Below are 20,603 nucleotides of genomic sequence, written 5' to 3' on the forward strand. Positions count from 1 at the left end.
GAGAAAATTGAAATTTAAACTTTCTGGCTGTGTAAAGTACCTGTGTGGCCCCACAGGTAGAAAACACATTGCTCCGCTTGATTGCTCACATCATTACTGTCCCTGAGACCCTGCAGGCTCTCAGGAACTGGGGCAATTCATAAACATGAGCCCTCAAGGCCCTTCTTCTGCTTGATTAGGAGTTTTATAATTGTGATTTCTCTAATTTTACCATTCTTTCTACATTTCTTAGCTGGAATTCATCTATTATAATCATGTGGATTCTAAAACTCAGGTAGGAATTTTGAATAGACTTAACAAAAACTATTCTGAGAGTAATGAGTGTGTGTGTTGGGGGGGGGGGGGATGGGTGCTTCTTCCTATTTTCTGTCCCTGCCATTACTGGTTAGGACTCTTCCACTTGTCCAGGCAATATAGCAAATATTACCTTCCCACAATCAGTAATGAGAGATCATGCATTTTCCATTAGCACAAATTATACTTATTAAAAATCTCCCTGCAGAGATATTATACTGAAACATCATGGATTTTCTCATTTAAGTCTTGGGAGCAGTGGGTTTAAGGTGATTTTAGAAATCATTGGTAGAATCACCATAAACTAAAACTTCCCAAAACACCAGCAGCAATCTACACGCTCACTCACACAAACTTCTGCTTTCTATGTCATTGCCTTTCTAGATGGCCCCAAAAGAGAAACTGGAAGGAAAAATTATGGAGGAAGAAAAAAGGGAAAAGGTTTCTTTTAGCCCTAAATCCTATTATTATATCCATAAGTTAACTGGAAATAGAAATAGCCACAGTGATGAACATAAATACAGCTGCATTGGAGATCCAGTTGAGCCAATAGACTTCCAAGTCATGAGTTGAGGAGAGCCAATGAAAACCAGAGACCACTCAGGATGTTCATTGCTCACAAGCATCTAGAGCTCTACCTTCCCAAAGAAAAATCCCTGCTCTTTCTTTGTTTCTCACTGACATTCATGAGAATGTGTCTTTGTCCTCCATCCCTACCTTCCCTTTCTCACTTCCAAACCAACCATCTAGTCCTACCAGTTGTCTCTCTAAAATGCCCCCTGGATCCCTCTCTTCCCTTCCATCTCTGGTGGCATTACCCTAGTACATATCTCCACTATCTTGTGTCTGGAATAATAGAATAAAAATATAATAGCTTCTTAACTGGTCTTCTGCATCTAATAGTGTCTCACTCATGGCTCCATGGACCCATTATTCTTGTGGTAGCCAGTAGGATCTCTTTAAAACCGTAATTGTGACTCATAAAGCTCTTCTGTGAAGGCCCAGTAATGATTCCCTATTGTGTTTAGGAAAAAAATCTAAAATTCTTCATAATTCTTCTAAGATCTTGCAAGAATTGGCCCAGACTGACTTCTTGCTTCTCTTCATGACTGTCTTCTTTTCTGCCATCATACGCTTTCCTGAGACCCTTGAACACACGATGCTCTTCTTGAGTCACCACACAGGCAGTTGCTTCTGCCTACAGGGCTCTTGCTTTTTCTGTGCCAACACACTCCTGCTGTTCCAGATTAATGATCTCCTCCTCAGAGAAGTTTCCCTCACCATCACAACTCTCTCAGATCGGGCCCTATGCACCCCTCTCTCATATCTTGGCATACAATGAAGGCTCTGCAAAATCTGCTCACTGACTTCTAAATTCTCTCCTAGTTCACAAGGGCCTGAAACTACTGCAACTAGAGGTGAATCAGAAGCAATGAAGGATTACTCATTCTAGCATTTGCCCAATTTCAGTCTCATCAGAGAAGATATGGTAGGTGCAAATGGAATAGTCCCTACCACCCAAGAAAAGATTGGCTACATGGTCATCACTGTCAAAATTCTCAGTTTCTCCTTCTATTGAGATGTGGTAGCTAGGCAACTTCAATAACATTTGGAATCCAACCCACAAAAATCTCACTCCAAGACAAGATGAAGTGCCAAAAACTGGTCAGCTTCCCTTGAGAGCATTCTCCCTAAGGCCCTGAATAGGGGCCAACTGTCTGGGAAGAAATCTTTAGAAATACCTATACTACAAGCATGCAGAGGTATAATGTTTTATTGACTTAATAATGCGACGTGGTCAGAGTGTCTGCTACAGTATATGGAAGGCTTGGATATTCCTACTTCAAGATGAAGTCCATATGTAAATAATTATCTTGTTAATGTGGCATTTATTTGAAAAACTGACTGCATATTGCAACACTGTAAATTAGGCAAAACAAGCAGTTATTTCAAGAGGATTTCCAAGCATGAAATCCTTGCCGTAAGATTTGTGCTGTAAATAACACATTTAAATGAAGTAATAAATCCAATGTCTTTAGCATACATCTTTGAAGAAAAGGGGCTCAGCAGATAACCTTACCAGATAATGCTTTTAAGATGGAAGCAACTATGGAAACAATAGGATTCTTCAGACAAACTTTTATCTTTTCACAGATTCAAATTAGCTGAAGACTGACCATATCCACTAAGGGGCTCTCTGAAGGTCACCAACATTAATATGATAGAGTTATCATAGAATTCAAAGCCGAATAATGGCTACTTAATGCTCTGTCCCCTCAAAATTCTCTATTGTGAAGTTACTAAGTGCTTCCATTTATTTTTTAACTTGTAAATGTGTATACAAAACCATAATGAGAAAGTGTTAAGCCTTATAATATTTATTCCTTGATACAAACAGTGTTTAAATACATAATTAAAACTTCCCATTTGAGGAAGATAAGTGACATGGTGGAATTAGTTGACTAGAGAAGGTTAATTTTTTTTCTAATTATTTATTAAACAACCTACCTAATCACTGTTTTCCTCTTTCCCAATTTTTCACTTGCCTGAAATTATAAGCACATTCCAACTTTCCCTAATAGTTTTGATTAATCCCAAAAGGTGTTTTATTTCTAACATGGTTATAATATTTTGTCTTTTTACAAATCTATCCATCAATTAAAACAGAGCAAAATCATTATCCTATGTTATTATCCCTAGGCTCTAATGAGTATTTAGCCTGGGATTTGTTCAATAAAGTAAACACATTGCCATATAAATAAGGACTATATATTTCTCAGACTCACAAAAATAAATGTTCATGGTGAATATATAAACCTCTAAAAATGTAATAAAGCCTCTAAAATGCAATAAAATTCAAATATTTATAAATTCAATTTTTAAAAATTATTCTCCAACTTATTCATGCAAAATTAACAACTGAAGTTTTACTCCACTTTAGTATTCATTTTAGTTGGTTGTAGAATAAACATATTTTGCTAAATCTGTTTAACAGAGACAAATAGCAGTAGTTAATTTACCAGATAGAAATTGGGGCATATCTATCAGTTATCTGACAGCAGGATCATATCCAAGGAAAGTTTTGGAGCTAAGTAATTGAGAAGCTGCTTGAATACATTTCATGCTTTGATTTCTGAACAACTATCAAGAAGTTCAGTCCAGGGCCACTTATGCAGAATCATGCTTGGAAAACAGGAAACTGCCTTAAGAGGAAGTTGTTACTGTCATTTGTAAGCTATCTCAGACAGCTTATTCAAGGACAGATAAGGTATTTTGCTGTGAAGCAGCTGTATTGTACTGGAAAGCAAAACAGGCCCAAGAAATGAATATGAATCCTGGCTCTCCCATGTACTACCCTCATGTATAATTTTAGACAAGTCATTTAATGTTCCAGTCTCAGTTTTATCATCCTTAAAAAGGCTATAATACCTGCTTCAAAGGACTACAATAAGGCTCATATAAGATCATAAATGGGAAAGTGCTTTCTGTTCTAAAAGACTACTCATCTAAGAGATGATGGTTATTATCCTCCATTCAATTGTCCTTGCCATGGTATTAGTGAATTTACGACTTTGGATGTTGAGTTCTAAAGACCCTACAACTTCTTCTTCTTAATTATACCATGAATGAATCAAAGTATAGAGAACATCTGAGAACTGTTAAAATAGCGAAGTAAATATGACTTATCTAGAATGAGACGTGTTTATGTCCAACCTCTGAACTCATACATATCATCAACAGCAGACTAAAACCTTACAAATTTAAATACATTGGACAATTTATTTGTGCTTATAGGTTTGTTTTTCTTCATGTAAGAGATGTATCTTAATATGTTACATACAAAATAATTCATATTGGAAACAGGTTTTATTTAGATTAAAGAAATGCTGTGATAAGTTTTTTTAGGGAATAAAGAATCTTTCAGTGTAGACAAATAATGGTCTTGTAAATTTGAATTTTTATAAGCCTAATATTGTAAAAGTGGAGATATACTCCACTAGGATTTTTTTTTTTTAACTTGGGTACCTCGCTCATAAACCGGGAAAAACTATCTACATGGGACGAAGAGACAATACAAATGAAGAATTAAAACACTATCACTTGAATAGTCTCCTATTAAAATTATTGTTTTGATGTTGGAACTAGCGTTCAGAATAAAATTATTGTCTTAGATGAGATGCCTATACCACTCATTTAACAATGGGTTTCCTTCTGCAAGTGTAGTCATAGTCACCCTTTAACTGAAGTACTGGCCTCTTTGTATCAGTACCTAAATAAGTATCTGTAGACTAGATGGACTCTTCTCTTATCTATCCTCTAGCCTGTTTGCTCCATTTGATTAAGACCAGTCACCGACTCTGGCTTTTAACCCCCTTTGATTACATGTTTATTATTTTTGTTGTTTACCCTGTGACTGAGCTCATAAAGGTTAGAAGATTAATGGAGAGGGACTCTTAGTACCCATCTTTTCCTTTGCCCCTGTCTGGAATCCCTAATTGCTTAGTTCTGCTTAGAGCCAGGCAAGGGCAACATCCACTCCTCAGTCAGCTCCAGGTCCAAGTGCTCCTACCTGGGAAGATCCTAGAACCTCCTGTTGTCCTTGGAGTGAGAGTTTTTGGGGTCTTGATTTTTTAAAAGAATTTCCTAAGTCAGGTTTATTTCCAGTTCAAAGTGACAGCAAGCCAACAAAAAACTAGTTGAGCCAAAAAAATGGAAACTTATTGGAAGACTTATAACCACAAAAAGAGCAAATATGGCTCAGAGACCAACTGGGAATAGAAACTCCAATGTCTCCAGAATGTACTACATGTCTTGAATCCACATGTTGGCTTCATTTTCTTAGGAAAGGTTTTCCCACCAGCAGGAAACAGAGAATCTGGCAGCAGCTCCATCTCAGTCTTCCAGAGTCATCACCAGGAAATGACTGGTTTCTGCTGTCTCTCTCTCTCTCTCTTTCAAATTAAAAAGCTAAGGAAAAGATGTGTACTTTGTTCAGTGTGAGTGAAGGGTTCATTTTCAGACCAATCAGCTAAGGTCAGGCAGTGAGGGATGTTACTCTGGATTTATTTACTCACCTCAGATCATTAAGTGTTGCTGGGATTTACAACAAGTGACAGTTTCCATTCAAAATAGATGCCTCCAATAGGAGAAACACCATTCCCAGAAGGAGGGAGTGAGTGCAGAGAAACAATTTCCAGAAGGAGGAGAGGTGAATGACTAGACAGACGTGGCAATGACTGTTTGTTGGGATAGATATCCAGTTGGCATATTATCTTTTGATATTTTAGTTTTCTTATTTTCCCTATTAATCCCTGCCTTTTATTTATATCAAATTTTTCTTAAAGTCAAGGTGAATAGTGAATAGGAAAAGCAAATGAATATGAAAAAGGCTTTAATAGATAATTAATACTTCTGGAGAACCAGCCCATTTCCAGAAATTTCTCCTATAATCTTCCATTTTCTCCCTTAAACAACCTTGAAGTGGATAACTCCAGTCCCATATAAACAAATTAATTCTCGAGGATAATAGCTGCTTCAAGATGATGAAATTATCAAGGGCCAAGTTGCAACTAAAGACCTGTATATATTCAATTGGAAAAGGAAAAATGCAGTGGGGCTGGTGCAGATTTAATTCATGGTAGAAATTGTGAGAAAGTAGTGATTGGTGTTCAGAGCTCATCTTTACATGTCAACCCCACAAGAGATTTATTGCTTTGCACATATCAAGTCCAAGGACAACTCAGGACATTTTACCAAATTATTAGTATAAGAAGTATAAATAAATAATTGGTCTGCTTTCTTTTCTTTGGGATCTATTTTATTCACTATCATAGCATTAAGATGGAAAGTTGAGATTAGGGTGTAGACCTAGAGAAATGAGGCCAAGAAGACCAGCTGTCCTGCTGACTATAGCCCATGGTATAAGGCTTTCTCACGGCATTATACGATAAGAAGACTCCATTGGGATTTGGTGGAAAGTCTTTAAAAAATAAACAGAATGATTTTTCCTAGAATATCCCTTTGGTAGAATGTATTCTTCAATCAATGGAGGTATTAGCCAGCTGTTAGAGGATTCCTGGATCTTGGGTTCCTGTCAAATGCCACTGCATCCCAGATAAGAATTGACAAGATATGTCTATACATACAGAACATGAAAGATGGCAGGTTATTTACTGTGTATCCACAGAATGAAGTTGAAGTCCTTCTTTCCATCTGATTACATTTAACACTCAGCCACTATGTACAGGCCTTGTGCTTAGCACTGGCCATGCAAAGATGCATCTTTCCCCTCAAGCTCAGAGTATCATGGATGTACTTTGGTGCATTTTTGAGCTCAACACTTTAATTATTAAGATGATTTTGTGTGTGAGTAGTTGGTGAATACTTGACATAAATCCCAGGCTATTTCGATGACAGATTCATAATGTAGCTAACGTCTCTCCGATGTTGTAAATGAAGACACCATCTGAAATCCCGAGAGTCACATGCAGTGAATGACTAAGCAAGGCAAGATTTGAGGTCATTTGTCTGGCTCTGGATCTCAAACATGTATCCCGCTCTTCCATGCTCCTGTGCTAAAACTGCAAGTTGAAGGTGAAATCTTGCCTTTCTCTTTCCTCCTTCCTCCCCTTACACATTTAGCAGACAACTGGGAAATGAATCTGGGAACGTGCTCACTGATCTGAGCACTGACACCCAATAGAATTAATTTGCTTTTGACACTACACCTCATGTTTATTCAAGCTTATATTTAATTTATGATAAAATTGTGAAAGAGCATGGCTTAGAAAATTGAGATGAAATTAGAAAGTTTTTTTTACCTAATTGCAAAGCTTAGAATTCCAACCAAATCTGAAAAGTCTACTTGGTTATTAATTTCATCTGAGGAACTCTTGGATCAAAAAAATATTGCTTAATTGAATAGTAATGTGCAAAGAAATGGCTCTGATATAAGAAGAATCTCTTAATTTTATTCATCAACCTGGGTACATTCTGTTTTAACAAAAAATTTCTCCAGTTACATTGACCAAGTTTTCATTTTACCTTCTAATATTTTTGCTACAAATTTCTCATCATTGACTATCATTTAGGCAGGCAAAATGCCACCTACCACCAACATCATTTTAAATATAGTCTATACCCACATGAAGATCCTAACAAAAATAAACTTACTCTAGCCAAGAGATAATGAGTATATGGACATTCAGCAAAACTCTCTCATATAAATTATCCTATTTAATCCTAAATGAAACTGTTTTGGTGGGTGATATTATTATCACCATTACACAAATGAGGAAATGAAGATTAAAGTGGTTGAGTCAATGGTCAAGAACAACAGCCTTCCAAATAGTGAAACAGGCCTGTGAATTAAGAAAGCTTGTCTCAGTTTTTTCAGGCTTCAGTGATGTTACTATCACGCATTCTTGGCCCATTGCAAACATGAGACAATTTCTTCCTCATCTTCTGTGTAATATTTTTAACCGTTCATTGATCTCCTGGAAATTCATTTAATATTCAGTAATTATTACTTGCACACTTGTTTTTTGAAAAGCACCATGCCAGGCGTCGTTGGGGATAGACATTCATAAGACCTAAGCTGTGCCCTCGAAGTTTACACTCTAGTCTATGAACAAATGCAATATCCCAGTATGGAGAATTCCAGGAAATAGATCATTTTAAAAGTGCCCTATGGAAGGCATAATTTATTTTTTTTAAGATTTATTTATTTATTTATTTATTTTTAAGGAGAAAGAGAAAGAGAGAGAGAGAGCATGTGCACATGAGTGGGGGTGGAGTGGTGTGGACAGAGGCAGAGGGAGAGCAGAGAGAGAATCTTAAGCAGATTCTATGCCCAGCATTGAGTCTTACCTATGTGGGGCTTGATCTCACCACCCTGAGATCATGACCTGAGCCCAAATCAAGGGTTGGACCACAGAGCCACTGAAGCGCCCAGAGAGGCATATTTTAAATGCCATGGCGTTTAACAGGAAAGAGAACTCACATCTAGTGATAGATGTGTGAGGACATAATGGAGGTGTGGTCTTTCTTTAAGCCCTTAAGGAAGGGGAAGATTTCAGCAGAAGGGAGTAGGAACTCCAGAAGAGGAACAAGAGCATAAAAGTGAGAGTTCAGGGAATTGTGAGGTGTCCAGTGCAACCTGGAATGTGTGAGAATGTTGTGAAAGATAAAACTCAAAAAAAAAAAAAAAAAAAGATAAAACTCAGATGCTGAATTAAAAGCCAGATGATAAGGGATTAGAATCTTAGCCTAAGAAACACACCACTGGGTCCATATAAGTTCTATGTTAACTAAGTTGTTAAGTCAGTTCTTCACAAGCATTTTTATATGCAGGCAAAGGTTACTGAATTTAGAACAGTGTGTTGGTTGTTTAAAAAACACAAAAAGCAATTGTAAGGAATTACTGCCATACTGGTGCTTACTTTTTGAAGTATTCTCATAATTACTTGTCTAAAGATGATAAGTGTATTGCTACAATCAGATTAATCTTTAATTCTCAGTCTATCCAGTAGATAAGGACAAAGTACTTTTGGAAGAAATTTCTTCTTGTATTACCAGTCTCCTCTGATGTAATCTTATTTTGAAAAAAAAAAAAAAAGCCATTCTTAATATACCGTGCTAAGAAAAAAATGCATGTCAACAGACAGAATAATCGAAAATGAAAGAACACTGTTATTATTTGCTTTAGATGTTATGGTTTATTTAGTGTTTTAACCTTAATCTTTACGACTGAAGGATTTACCTCCTAGCCAGTCCCACGGTGGTTAGCTTCAGTGAGATCTTTAATCAGAAAACAGAAGTCAGTGAGAGCCAGATGAGACAGACATTTGTGCCACTGGCAGAAGTTCCCCCACAGAATAGCCTTATTGGGAACAAATATTAAGAAGCATGAGTATTTGGCCTTGATTCATTACAATTCTTCCAATGTATTGTTAATTAGCACTATTTATCTCAAATAAGCTAAATAGTCTAGAAAATGACAAGAGGTCACAGGATATGAATCACTTAGAAAAGAATAAATATAGATCCAGATTATTAGGAACAAAAATTAGATTGTATAAGAAACTCCAGCAAATCGACAAGTCAATAGGCACGGAACCAAGTCAGATAAAAAAAGACAAAAAAAAAAAAAAAAGCATTAGGCAATATTCAGAGGGGCATTTCCAAGTGGACCACAAGCATATGAATTGCTGCTCTGGTAGTGTGAGTAATGTAACTTAAAATAATAATAGGAACCTTTCACCAGGTTGGTGAAAATGAGAAAGTTGGAAAATACTCAGACACTATAGACCAGGGGAAAAGAAACAGGGACTCTTACATACTATTTGATAGGGTACATTCTAATGTAGGTTTTTTGAAGAGACATTTGACACCATAATGAAACTAAATTTGCAATGTCATTTGCCGGTACACGCCCCAGAGACAAAAGTCACCCACCGGGCACCTGGGTAGCTCAGTGGTTGCGGGTCTGCCTTTGGCTCAGGTTGCGATCCCGGGTCCTGGGATCAAGTTCCACATCAGGTTCCCTCTGGGAAGCCTGCTTCTCCCTCTGCTTATGTCTTTCTGCCTCTCTCTGTATGTCTCTCATGAATAAATAAATAAATAATCTTTAAAAAGTCACCCACAGTTCCATAAGGGAATAGGCCAAGGATTTCAACTGTAGCACGGAAATGAATGCAATTAGAGTCTCCAGGTCTCCATTACCAGACACAAGGGTATACCATGCAAGGAAAAAGCGATGTGCTAGAGGCAGATTCATCAACATTAAAATATATTAAAAACATAATATTGAGTGAAAAATAGGAAAAAATCTATCTCACAAAACAACACTATACATTATTATTGACACATGTAAATCCAAAAACATATGAAGACCAGTTAAGGGTGGGAGATAGGAGTGAGGATCAGAAATAATGGGAAAATGTTAAAATAATATTTTTTTAAAATAAGATCTTTAATAGATCAATAGTGAGAGTGTGCCATGAATTGTGGAAGAGACCCAGAGTAAGAGAAAGGAGGGAAGGAAGGAAGGAAGGGCTAAAATGTAATTATAAGGAAATGATAATTTCATTTCATACAACTAATTTGTATTGAGTATCTACTGAGTATCAGGCACCATAAGGTACCATTTATTCAAGAAACAGACCAATAACTAAACATTCAAAAGGTTGCTCCCCTTCAAATTCATCACTTTTATAAACTATATGCTCACTTTTTCAGCCTGGCATTGCTCAGAATAGTTATGGAATTGTTATACATTGAAATCTAATTATGTCCAAGCACATTTGAATGTCATTAGAGAAAAGAAAAAAGAAAACTATCTAATTACTTTGCAATCATGCCTTTTAAAAACTCTATGTGTGTATATTTGTGCATACATACAATATGTAATATATATATACATGCAAAAGTTGTGTTTGTATAACTTTTAGCAGTTTCAAAAAATTAAACCTTTCCCAAAGGATTGAGATTTGCCACTGTCTGAAAGAATGCATGGCTGATTCTGAAAGAGTCTATGAATGACAGTAATATTGTCGAAATGTCTGCGTACTGCTCACCCCTACTCTAAGGTGATTACATTAAGGGATGATATTCATTTACCCGGATTAATTCTTGTAGATTTACTTAAAAAAAGAAGTGTGGGGACACCTGGGTGGCTCAGCTGGTTAAGCATCTGCCTTCTGCTCAGGTTGTGATCCTGGACTCAAGCCTCTGGTCTGGCTCCTGCTTGGCGAGTTCTCTCTCTCTCTGTCTCTCTCTCTCGAATTTTAAAAGTCTTTTAAAAATAAATAAAATAGGAGATCCCTGGGTGGCGCAGCGGTTTAGCGCCTGCCTTTGGCCCAGGGCACGATCCTGGAGACCCGGGATCGAATCCCACGTCGGGCTCCTGGTGCATGGAGCCTGCTTCTCCCTCTGCCCCCCGCCCTCTCTGTGACTATCATAAATAAATTAAAAAAAATAAAATAAATAAAATAAAAATAAAATAAAAGTATGCAGTGATATGAAGAAAAGCTACTCTCATTTACTTTTTACTTTTCTTTTGGTCATTAATTTCTTGTTCATTAAATAAATGCTTTTGAATCTTTCCTCTTTGTTAGGGTCTGAGCTATATGTTGAGGATGAAACAAAAAATAAATAATAACTTGTGCCTAAGGTAATTCAAAGTCGGATGGTTTTACTTTAAGAGTTAGTGGATTTATGTAAATATCCACGTGGACCAAAGTGACTAGATCTAAATATCTGGCAAAAATGCAACTTCTCTGTTTGACTCTGCCTTATATTCTAATAAGCTTCAACTTTCCACTGGAGGAAAATGATAGAAAGATAAGATGAAAATGCTTCCCAGATATTTATCTCTTTATATGAGGAAGAAGGTCAAGCCAGAGCCCCTCAGGGTATCTAGCAGAACCCTGCCCCCAGGAAGGATCAAGAGAAGAAACATCTCCTAAATGTCTGGTGCCTACTTGTGCCCCACCTCTTACCTCTTCAAAGGCTATTGATGATGGGCATCTCCGGTTGCCAGTTGCCCAACTGTCCTTCAAGGATGCAGCCTCTTTACACACTTCATTCCCTTCCCAAACTTACTCTTTTATTTTAGAGAGAGCCGTACCACTTGGGATGGTTTCCTCCAATCCTGTAGATTTGAATGGTGTTTAAGACCTTCATACACTGCTTCAGCTGTGTTAGTGGCTGCTATATTAAGCATAGCTGTACTGCTAATTAACCTCCACATTTCAGAGACTTAGTCACACAAAAGTGTATCATGTAGGTCAACAGAAGACTCCACTTCACGTGGTAATTTAGAGACTGTCCAGTTAGATGTCTGATGCATACAAATAGCATACATCACCTCCAGGGAGAAATTTAAGGACCAATAAATAAAGTGACCATTTATAAGTTGTAGGTAGGGTGAAAAAAATCCACAAAGATACTGCAGTATCTGGTCTCGTAGCTGCAGGTCAAACACTAAGGTCTAAAGGGGCAAGAAAGGGATCCCTGGGTGGCGCAGCGGTTTGGCGCCTGCCTTTGGCCCAGGGCGCGATCCTGGAGACCCGGGATCGAATCCCACGTCGGGCTCCCGGTGCATGGAGCCTGCTTCTCCCTCTGCCTGTGTCTCTGCCTCTCTCTCTCTCTCTCTGTGACTATCATGAATAAATAAATAAAATCTTTAAAAAAAAAAATAAAGGCGCAAGAGGAGAGATCAGGGAAGATGCTGGGGATAAATATCCAGACCTCACCGTGTTCACTTCTTCAGTCTCTTACTGTTGCTCCCCATGTACAACGTGAAGCCAGAGAGAAAGGGTGTCCCTTGAGCACTACTTACTTACAGACTTTCCTCTTTGGCCCAGAGTGGGGTGGAGACAAAGGGATGCAGAATCAGGAAGAGCAAATAAAAATAACCAGGGCTGGAAATTGAGTTGCCTGAGGCTCTGCTGCATTGTAGGTGCCCCTCTGCTGACTTCATTTTGTTGTCATCCGGCTAGAATGAACACTCTTTGAAGCAAGGATGGATATTCTATTGCTCTGCAGCGAATCTCCTATATTCAACACTGTGCCCAGTTCATGACAGGAGCTCTATGAATACATATTAAAAGCCCACTGGTTTAATTATTTGAGGCTTGTGTGGAGAGAAAGGCACAGAATAGCACAATAAGTATTCCCCAAATTCACTCATTTGAAGTACATCTCTTACCAAACTCCACTCACAATCCCAACCTCCAGGTATAAATGTTCTCAATTGGTCCTTTCTACTATTGATACACTCCAGAAAAAGAGGTTGAATAACAAGGCATCAATCAACAGCTTTAGTTATTTGCAGTGACTATCAATGCATCTTAGGAATAGCTGGCTTTCAACAAATACTGCATTTGACAAAAACTGAATCAAAATTTCATTTAACTTGTAGAGTGTCAGGCTTATAGCAAATATGGGTCCTGAGTACCCCTCACTATTTGTCTCGTTTCTGAAGTGATAAGGAAGGAAATTGCAAATAGGCATTGCAATGCCAGTCTCAAAACTAGTGCTTCCCTCAATAATAAAAAGGACATTACTCTGTGGTAAAGCACCCTGTGTGAGACAAGATACAGTAGATTTTCCTTACCTTCGATATCTTTCATTTGCTATGTAAATGTGGCCTCTTGATGTTTAGAAGCTCAACTAAATACACAGAATAAGATAACTTGGACATTTATATCTTTATATGTTTACAATAAGAAATGTACCAGCATCATGCTTGTGATCTCAGGAGGCTACATCAACAGCCTCTATCAGAAAAAAAAACCCTAAGTTCTCAATGAGTGCATTCAAGCTGCAAGTAAGGAAGTGATGAATCTACCATCAATATTTTTGAAAACCCACTTTGAGTTACTTTCGCTAAACCTGGTTTGAGTTTGCAAAATGATAGATCTGAGGAAATTGTCTGCTATATAGAAAATATAAAAACTCATCTGTGATAAGTCAGGCAGAGATAGACAAATACTGTGTGGTATCATCCACTTGCAGAATCTAAAAAGTGAAAAACATGGAAACAGAGGGTGGAATAGTGGTTGCCAGGCACTGGGAGGGTGGAGGAAATGGAGGGATGTCAGTCAAAGGGTATGAACTTCCAGTTATAAAATGAATCTGTTTTGGGGATCAAATGCAGAGCATGATAGCTATAGTAAATAATACTGCACTGTACAGTTGACATTTTCTAAAAGAGTAGATCTTAAGTATTCTTAACACATGCACACACACACACACACACAGGTAATGATGTGAGCGATGGATGTGTTAATTAACTGCTTGTGGTCATATATATTTATGTATATATATTATATACACACATATTATATATATATTCATGTTGTGCACTTTAAATATATACAATTTTGTCAATTATAACTTAATAAACTTCAGGGGAAAATAAGCCTATCAAGGAAAAGTATCCTCAAAAAAAAGCATGCCTTAATGATAATACAATAATAGCATAAATTTGTTAGTTTTATATTAATAATACAGTGATACTCTAAGGAAGCTTTGTATACAATTATTTTACTTTTGAACAGATCCATTCTCTTTGCTCCTGTTTCCCATGACCTTTCGGAACTGCTTAAACTTACAGGTCTCGTCAAATTTCAGTTTTCCGGCAAAAATATTAGCTCTCACGCTACAGAAAACATGATTTACTTTGAAGGAGGAAGAGTTATCAGCAGAACTGTTTCCTTTTCACAAATAGTGGGGCTCATGGTGCCTGGGTACACTTTCAAGAGTCCCTCCCTAGCAGGCCATGTCCCAGCGACACCTGCCCCATCAGTACAGGCAGACACACAAATTTCTCATAGGCTACTTGTGGTGCTAATGCCCTACCAGGAGTGGTACTTTCCAAAGGCAATGAAGGAGGGTGGGGCTTGGAGTCACTCTGAATTTGAATCCTGGTACTGCCACTAGCAAGAAACACAACCCTGGGCAAGCTACTTAAGCTGTCTGTATCTCAATTTCCTGAGAATAAAATCCTGTTGCCAGGATTAAGGAACTAATTACCGCAAAAGACTTCATATGATGAGATCCAGAATCTTCTTCTTTGTCTTAGAGCCTTGGGTTTGCTAACATTCAGTCATTGAGTGCAGCTATTGTATTTTTGGGCAGGATTTACAAGAAAAGAAGCTTCCAGCAGCAGGACTTCCTCACTCATGTGATCTTCCCAGCTCCTCTGATTAGGAAACTGTAAGACATGGGGATTGTGTTCAGGACTAGCCCCTGACAATTTAAAATGCCCTTCTCCTTAGATGTGTGTATTCCACATACCTTATTGAGAACCTATTGAGTTGAATCGTATGAAATTGCAAATGGTCTAATCTGGGTAATATAAAAATAAATAAAAGAGAATCTTTAGAATGAAGTTGGGAGGCTGGCAGGGGAAGCTGTCACATCCTATCACTCCTTGTCAACACTCAACAGGAAAAGAGGGACCCAGCACATGGATACTACTTTACTACTCTGAGCAGGAGGAAGAAAGGCTTTTCTTCTCCCCTGGCAACAGCCCAGCCTATAAGAAATGCTCACAACTCAGCCAATGAAAAGCTACTATATTTCAAGTTCCAAGTTTACTCCAACAAGTCATTTTGTTTTTAACAGTCTTCCCAAACCCCTTTCCTCTATAAAAGAACATTCTGCATTCTTCTCCTTTGTTCCGTGGACTTGCCTATGTTTTTTTTTCCCCCCATAATTTGCTTGCTGCAATTCTCTGTTATTCCTGAATAAACCCCTTTGTGCTGGTGAAATAACTGGCGGGAGGGGGGGTATTTTTTTTTTAAGGTAAACAGTAATTTTATATAATCAAGTGCAAAACTCTCAAGACAAAAGGTTAAGGATGCCAAGATTAACAAGACAAATGTAGGCCCTGTCCCCACACAAACAATGTGCTAAGGAGAAAGAAAAGAATGTTAGGGCAGAAAATAGCCTCTAACCATGAACCAAACTCAAAGGAGTAAAAGTGGGGCAAGAGAAATCTCTCCTCATAGAAAGCAGATGAATGGGTCAGAAGTAATTTGGAGGGATATTAGCTTCCCTCAGGCTACTGTAACAAATTGCCACAAATTTGGTGGATTAAAACAATAAATACCTTTATTCTCTTACTATTCTGGAAATTAGAAGCCCAAAACCAGTTTCATGGGCAAAACCAAAGTACAGACAGGATTGAGCTCCCTCTGGAGACTCTGGGAGGAATCTATTTCCTTGTCTTTCCCAGCTTCAGCAAATTCAGTCCTTAGATTCCTTAGCTCATGGAACTCTTCTTCCATCGTCAAAGCCCATGAAACAATATCTTGCTTCAGTTGTCATGAGCCCTCTTCATTTGTTTGTCAAATCTTCTCCTTCTCTCTTATAAGGGTGCTTGGGATAAGACTCACCTGGATAACCCACCTCAAGATACTTAATAATATCTACACAACCTCTTTTGCCACGTAAGGTATTGTTTACAGGTTCTAAGCATTAGAACCATGCCATTGGGGACCATTATTCAGCCTACTATCCAGAGGTTGCAAGCTAATTAATTACCAAAAAAGCAGTTAATAGATTGTTACTATAGGACAGTTGAATATTCAGTCTTGGGTGCTTACCAAGGAGATTTGGGAAAACATAACATCCTAAACCAAATCAGCCAAATGAAGAATAGGGAAGGGTAGTGCTAAGTCAGATAGTAAGATAGCATGAAACCCCAGGGGCATGAAAATGGTATAATGAAAGACCTTAAAGACTGTCTTACTAGATACTTTTAACACATGAAATGAAAGTAATGTGGGGTAGTGGTAAAAGACGAGCCTGTGAAGGTGAGCAATCACTTTATAACACAGTGTTTCAAGATTCAGCTCTCCTAGGATTATTATTCCCTCAAAACTCATGCTGAAATTTTACTATGATGTCAACAAATGATAACATGGTTTTGGGGGGAATAGAGTCAACAGCAATAAATTCTATTTTCCAAATCATGGGCTATAACATACATAAAGGAATAAAATTAAGAGATAACTTAAAACTGAGCCAATACATAATAGAGTCTAGGGAAAAACAATGACCACAAAGATTGTCAACAGTTCAAAACAAAGCTCAAGGGATTATGGCAAACTCAAATCCATTATGGTTGAAGTTCAGTGGCCAAGGACTGAGGTTCCTATAAAGAAGACCAGGATTTCAGAGTATTGGTGGTTCTCAGTCTCAATCCATTCTTCATATCCAAATGTATTGAGGTTTTGCTTTCCCATACTATATAGTGGCATGGGATCACTCGGCATTTAGGGAAGTCCTTGCAGAAACAGCCTATGAAAGAGGAAGCGATTATCTAATGTCAGAACCTTCAGTGTGACCATTGGTGTTCAATGCTGAACATCAGCCATAGCAGGAAGTCAGAGTGTATCTGGAAACAAAGACCAAGGCAGAAGGTGATAGCTCCAACACATGACATACACCATAACTCTGCTTGAGTATAAGCCTGGAAGCTGAGCATGAGGTAGCAGAGCTCATTTGGGAGCTAGGGCAAAACTTGTACAGGCAGAGACTAATACAAAGGCTTATCCTGAGATCCAAATAATAACTGCATAGTTTATTCACATTGCTTTCACAATGATGCAATGCATTGATTCATTCCTTCATCTTTTCATTCCTCATAACTTTATTGCATCCTGCTATGCACCAGGTACTCATATCAGTTCTAGAAATATAGATAAGACACCTTCAGTTCATTGTCTCATTTATTTAACAAATATTTATTGAATATTTTATTACCTTTCAGGTGTTCAGGATACAGGATTGACTGGACAGGTCTTCTCCCTTAACCATCCACAGTTTTGCGGGGGACAAAGATGAGTATGTAGATAATACTATACAGTGATTTTTGCTGCAATAGAAAGAAGCAGTAGGTACCAGAGGAGCACGAAAGAGGGAAAGATATTGGGAACCTCTCAGGCTCAGGAGACTCAGGGAGACTTCCCGGAAGAAGTGATTTCTAAAGCAGGATGGAAAGCAGAAGTAGGAGTTTGAAGATAATCAGGGTAGAAGGAGAAAAAGATTGCAGGTAGAGTAGATACCATTTACAAAGATTCAGAGAGAATGAAGGACATTATTGAAATCTTATATAGTTCAGTTTGGCTTCAGGCTATTGTGGAGGGGTGGAGAAGTGACCAGTGAGGCCACACAGAAGGCTAAGGATAGATCATGAAGGTTTGTCTGTCATACTGAGGAGCCTGGATTTTGTCCTTGGGGTACTGTTGTGGGGAGGAAAGGTTGTGGGATTGATGAGGGTTATAACCAAGGGAATGATATCATCAGAATTTAGTTTTAGATAATTTTTTTTGTAGTGGAAAAGTTCTCTTCATCAAGACACCCCCCTCCTCTCCCCCCACACACCTAACAACCCACTTCGAATAACACATCATGGAAGGAAAAACATTTTGCTCACTTTGCAAACACAGCTTCAAGATGATCCTTCTCGCTCTCCTTACATGCCACTGATCGTGGATACATACTTCCCACCGGGCTGCAATGTCCTCCCAAGAGAAGCTTCTTGACAGTAGAAATAAAGTCAAGAAATCACTCACAAAAATTAACCAGGCTATTTTAAGGCATTAAGTTATCTTAATTCAAAAGAGAAAACATCCCGCAATTCTGTCCTAACAGGAATTTGCAGCTGGAAGCTGCTTCTAAAAGGCACCAACAATTTAAATATACCACATCCCCCTGGCAAGTTCCCAACCCTGTGTCAGTGGGAGGCTTTCTCTCCTGCTTCTCACTTCTGTTTCAAGCTACATGAACCACTGACCTTTACTTGTTATCTCACTCCTTGTCCCTGCCCCAACTGAAAGTAAATATGGATGACCATAATTGAAAAGAAGGAAAAGGAACTAGTATTTACAGAACACCTGTTGAAGGCATGTTAGGTATTTCCTGATACCTTTACTACGTTCTTTTTTTTTTTTTTTTTCCCCTAATAGCAACTCTATGAGGCAGGTAAAATCCCTATTCTGCACTTGAGAAACTGGGTTTCATGGTGATTCATTTCTCCCTTTTCTGTGCCAGGCGCTGGGGCACTAGACTAGAAGTTCAGGGTCACAGGGTGTGGTCAGGGAGGGATCTGAGGCCAGATTCTTTTGGCTCATGTCTTTCCAACTACACCACAAACAGGACTTGGGTCTTTTTATTAAGGTCTTTTGTTACTGGCGCCAGTGCTCCACACAGCTTCCCGAGTTTCTGGTTCCCTGTCTTTTCCTCTCTGTGGCATTCTCAGTTTGTAATGACCTACCCATTCAGACTTTGGAGTCTTCAAGTTACTTTCCCCTTGGGTGTATATAGCCTCCTAATTCTTTATTGCTGATGTGAGGATGCCTATTTCCTCTTTGGTTTATGTCCAGCTCTGAGCCACTCACGCTCCAGTGTCAGCTCCACTCTGTCCCCTACAACTCCTATCTCCCAGCACTGCCCAGGCAGGATCCAGTTTTTGAGCCCCCATAGCATCTCTGGTCCAGGGCCTGACAACCCTTTGGATAATACCTTTTGTCTAGAGAGATCTTTAAAAACTGCTCTTTTGGGATGCCTGGGTGGCTCAGAGGTTGAGCGTCTGCTTTTGGCTTGGGGGGTAATCCTGGGGTCCTGGGATCGAGTCCCACATCAGGCTCTCTGCATGGAGCCTGCTTCTCCCTCTGCCTATATCTTGTCTCTCTCTGTGTCTCTCATGAATAAATACATAAAATCTTTAAAAAAACAAGCAAACAAAAAACAACTGCTCTTTTTCCTCCACCTCCTACTACTGACCATTTAAAAATATTGCCTTTTTTTCCATAGAGAGGTTTGTGATGAGATACTAATGCTTTCTATTCCTATTAAAGACTTAGGAGCCAAGAAGATGCAGCTATTTCTTAGAAACTGAATGCAGACAGTAAAATCAGGCTTATGAGGGGCCTGGGTGGCTCAGTTGGGCATCCAATTCTTGATTTCAGCTCAGGTCATGAGCTCAGGGTCATGAGATCGAACCCCTTGTGGGGCTCCATGCTCAGCAAGCAGTCTGCTTGAGATTCTCTCTCTCCCCCTCTGCCCCACCCCTGTTCATATGCACTCCCTCTAAAATAAATATATAAATAGATCTTTTTTTTTTTAATTAGGCTTATGAGTAAATTTGAGGCTCTGAGATTTCTGAATAACCATTTAGGCTGCCTTTTATCCTCAGGTAGGAACATGACTAAAGATTGTAGAGAGGGTGGGGGGCAGGGATCATATATTTAAAAAATACCCTAAAAACCTGAGGGGATGATCTATTTAGGATATCCCTCACCTAGTACCATTCATGCTAGAGATCATAAGATTTAAGAAAGAGACTTCGCTACATAGAAACAAGGTTTGAATGATTTTTATAAAGGGAGAGTCTTTTTAGTGGCAGTTACCCAACTCATAAAATTCAGTATGCAGTGGCCAAAACTGAGGGGCATTATGCTGGTTTACTATTTCTTTTAAGTATGAATAACTTTTTAACTAATAATAATGTGTTTCCTGATTCAAGATAGGATATGAATGATCAAATCTCATGCCTTAGGCTCTAAAGCAATTACTGCAGAGAACAGAATCTCTTGCCTATGTTCCAAATGAAGATAGAGAGAGAGAGAGAGAAAGAGAGAGAGGGAGGGAGAAAGAACAACCATGCACACTGTGCAAACCCATCTTTCCTTCTGGAATCTGCATTGAGCCACTCCAATTTCCCAACCAAGGAACCATGACTTTGAAACTGAGGTTATACAGCTTTAGCCACAGTAAATAAAGCTCTGATT

The 20,603-nt window shown here is 38.5% G+C and overlaps 1 long non-coding RNA gene across 1 annotated transcript; it reads right to left on the minus strand.

The window, feature by feature from the left end:
- Positions 1-15,930: 15,930 nt before the first annotated feature.
- Positions 15,931-18,885, minus strand: LOC119865183. Its single transcript, XR_005368284.1, has 3 exons — positions 18,248-18,885; positions 17,575-17,686; positions 15,931-17,109 (listed from the first exon to the last, which is right to left on the minus strand). It is a non-coding gene; the product is annotated as an uncharacterized LOC119865183 (long non-coding RNA).
- Positions 18,886-20,603: the final 1,718 nt, after the last annotated feature.

The sequence above is a fragment of the Canis lupus genome, chromosome 13, assembly GCF_011100685.1.
Source record: "Canis lupus familiaris isolate Mischka breed German Shepherd chromosome 13, alternate assembly UU_Cfam_GSD_1.0, whole genome shotgun sequence".
NCBI lineage: Eukaryota > Metazoa > Chordata > Mammalia > Carnivora > Canidae > Canis > Canis lupus.